General features: G+C 43.0%; 1 non-coding gene across 1 annotated transcript; it reads right to left on the bottom strand.

Annotated features, from left to right (window-relative positions):
- Nucleotides 1-2,159: 2,159 nt before the first annotated feature.
- On the bottom strand, nucleotides 2,160-2,323 carry LOC111980327 (U1 spliceosomal RNA). The gene has a single exon (XR_002879427.1). It is a non-coding gene; the product is annotated as a U1 spliceosomal RNA (small nuclear RNA).
- Nucleotides 2,324-3,942: the final 1,619 nt, after the last annotated feature.

Genomic DNA, 3,942 nt, shown 5'->3' on the forward strand with positions numbered 1-3,942 from the left:
CACAAGTCAGAGTTATACTTAAACTAAATCTTTATTCACTTATTAATAAAGGAGCAGGTCAATACAACACACACCCCCCCCCCCATTTTATTTCACCTTTATTTAACCAGGTAGGCTAGTTGAGAACAAGTTCTCATTTACAACTGCGACCTGGCCAAGATAAAGCAAAGCAATGCGACACAAACAACAACACAGAGTTACACATGGAATAAACAAACATACAGTCAATAATACAATATAGAAAGTCTATATACAGTGTGTGGAAATGAGGTAGGATAAGGGGGGTGAGGCAATAAATAGACCGTAGTGGCGAAATTATTACAGTATGGCAAATTAAACACCGGGATGATAGATGTGCAGAAGATGAGTGTGCAAGTAGCGATACTGGGGTGCAAAGGAGCAAAATAAATAACAATATGGTGATGAGGCATGGGCTGTTTACAGATGTTTACAGATTGGATATGTAGAGGTGCAGTGATCTGTGAACTGCTCTGACAATTGGAGCTTAAAGCTAGTGAGGGAGATATGAGTCTCCAGCCTTAGTGATTTTTGCAGTTCGTTCCAGCCATTGGCAGCAGAGAACTGGAAGGAAAGGTGGCAGAAGGAGGAATTGGCTTTGGGGGTGACCAGTGAAATATACCTGCTGGAGAGCGTGCTGCGGGTGGGTGCTGCTATGGTGACCAGTGAGCTGAGCTGAGATAAGGCGGGGCTTTACCTAGCAACGACTTATCGATGACCTGGAGCCAGTGGGTTTGGCGACGGATATGAAGCGAGGGCCAGCCAACGAGAGCATACAGGTCGCAGTGGTGGGTAGTATATGGGGCTTTGGTGACAAAACGGATGGCACTGTGATAGACTGCATCCAATTTGCTGAGTAGAGTGTTGGAGTCTATTTTGTAAATGACATCGCCGAAGTCAAGGATCGGTAGGATAGTCATTTTTACGAGGGTATGTTTGTCAGCATGAGTGAAGGATTCTTTGTTGCGAAATAGGAAGCCGATTCTATATTTAATTTTGGATTGGAGATGCTTAATGTGAGTCTGGAAGGAGAGTTTACAGTCTAACCAGACACCTATGTATTTGTAGTTGTCCACATATTCTAAGTCAGAACCGTCCAGAGTGGTGATGCTGGACGGGTGGGTAGGTGTGGGCAGCGATCGGTTGAAGAGCATGCATTTAGTGTTGTTTGCATTTAAGAGCAGTTGGAGGCCACGGAAGGAGAGTTGTATGGCATTGAAGCTTGTCTGGAGGTTAGTTAACAGTGTCCAAAGAAGGGCCAGAAGTATACAGAATGGTGTTGTCTGCGTAGAGGTGTATCAGATAATCACCAGCAGCAAGAGCGACATCATTGATGTATACAGAGAAAAGAGTCGGCCCGAGGATTGAACCGTGGCACCCCCATAGAGACTGCCAGAGGTCCGGACAACAGGTCCTCCGATTTGACACACTGAACTCTGTCTGAGAAGTAGTTGGTGAACCAGACGAGGCAGTCATTTGAGAAACCAAGGCTGTTGAGTCTGCCGATAAGAATGTGGTGATTGACAGAGTCGAAAGCTTTGGCCAGGTCGATGAATACAGCTGCACAGTATTGTATCTTATCGATGGCGGTTATGATATCGTTTAGGACCTTGAGCATGGCTGAGGTGCACCCATGACCAGCTCGGAAACCAGATTGCATAGCGGAGAAGGTACGATGGGATTCGAAATGGTTGGTGATCTGTTTGTTAACTTGGCTTTCGAAATGGACAAACACTACTATTGCTGCTTTTTTCTCGTTTTTCAAGCAACGGTCTTTTAAGGGAGTATGCGAGCACTCTTTTGGATCGCTTCGCGCCAGCCGAACTGAAGCATGGGGGCCCCCAAAAGGCTATGACCGGCCCTGCATTCACAAGTAGAAGTTGTCCCATATATTATCAGCACATTATAGGCATTTAAACCAGTGCTACAATACCAAATCACAGACATTCGCCCTATTCCGAAGAGAAAATGAATCTACAGTGGTAGTAGTAGGACTAGTTTGCTTTGAAATCCGTAATTCTGAAAGCATTCATCCGATGAAGAAGGAAAGGCAAATGCAGACATTAGATAGCTCATCTCATCTCAGGTTCGATCATCATGCAGTGACAAACTTCAATAGCATTGTTATTAGACAGCAAAATCAGGGGAGAGCGCGAACGCAGTCCCCCACTACCAGAAATTATGCAATCGAGATTTCCACATTTGAGAAATTCGCAGGGGTCAGCACAGCCGGAGTGCAATGGCTGAGCCTCACCCTGGGTGAACCGCCTTCTTGATCACGGTATCTCCCTTGCCAGGTAAGTATGAGTTGTACACATCGGTGGAGGAGTACTGATTCTAGTGCAAATGTTTTTGGGTAATGGTTATCACTTTGGCCCCTGATAATAAGGCATCATATCGACCAAGGTTTAATCACGTTTATGAATACAGTTGTGGAGAGAGCAGTGGAGAAGCGATGCATTTTGTTTTACTTGGTTATATCACTGTCCGCCTCTTTTCCCATCATGCAACACGGTAGAAATTATCTTTACGTTGACGTTTTAATATCTACATATCTGTCTGATATCACAAAAGTATGCGATGTACCAAAATGCTGAAATCACGTTCGTGCACATATAGCCAAACGAATGACACCAACTATTTCTGGTGTTTCGTAGCATTCCAGGAATTGTAGGTATTTCGTCGTTTTCTGAAGCTTGTGTTCTGCGCTCAGTAAAACATGTTGCAATTACACCATTGACCACTGGGTGGTTTACGACCCCCAGAATATTTTTCATAATTTGAATACTGAGTAATTTAGCTGGCCCAATCTTCTGTTTCGTTGTTGCAATAAAATGTTCACTAGGCCGATATTTTTGTGCAATGTCATTGCAAAGAGCCAACAATTTGATTGCGAGTAGATCAAATATTTTCAAACAAGGGACAATGTCTGATTGTTTTTACTTTCAACACTGTTATATCCCCGGGTAGGGAGTGCACCGCTCCTGGAGGTACTGGATTTGTGAAAATAACAGACAAAACCAATGACTTCTGACAATACATTAATATCAGCAGTCTGTCAACAGTTCACCATCTAGCTATCATACAGCACTTTTGTTTTAGCATTAACTGAAACAATAAGAATAAACTCAAAAGGGACACTGCAAAAAAAGGATGCCTATTGCCATAATCAGTTTAATATCGAAGTATTACTGTGCATGTAAACATATTTGTAAATGCGACCGAGGTAAAGACAGATTCAGGTTGGATATTCAATGGATATTTGTGCTTTCAAACCTCAATAGCTTTCAAACCACTTGAGCCACAGACTCCAAATAAGTGTCATGATGTTGGAAAAATTGCACAAGTCTTATTTCCACATTTTGGACATTTCCAAAGCTAATAAACATGTGGAAATGTGAGCAGCATTTTGTATTCCTAGTTGAATTAGTTAGGGAGCGTAAACAAAGTACAAACTTTTTTTTACATTTGAATTTCAATAGCTCCTTGGTCATGTGACCTACTGACTTCAAACAAGGTTCAGAACGTACACTCAGTGGGCCTACACGTTGCACACCCGTTAGTTTGTCCATTTTCATGTCACACGTTTTTACATTCATTTTTCAAACTTAATAATTCCCATAGCTCCTTGGTCATGTGACCTACTGGACTCAAACAAGGTTCAGAATGTACACTCAGTGGGCCTACACACTGCACACCCGTTAGTTTGTCCATTTTAATCTCACAAGATTTTAATTTTTTTTTTTTTACTTTCTAATTTGTGACCTACTGACCTCAAACTACTTTCAGAATGTCCACTGACTGGTGGAGACGGGTGCCGTGAGGCGTCCAGTGCGGTGAAACGACCGATCCCGGAGAAGTTGGCGGAAGCCCCGGGGAAAGTTCTCTTTTCTTTGTGAAGGGATAGGCGCCCTGGAATGGGTT

Source organism: Salvelinus sp. IW2-2015, linkage group LG2 (assembly GCF_002910315.2).
Source record: "Salvelinus sp. IW2-2015 linkage group LG2, ASM291031v2, whole genome shotgun sequence".
Taxonomy (NCBI): Eukaryota; Metazoa; Chordata; class Actinopteri; order Salmoniformes; family Salmonidae; genus Salvelinus; species Salvelinus sp. IW2-2015.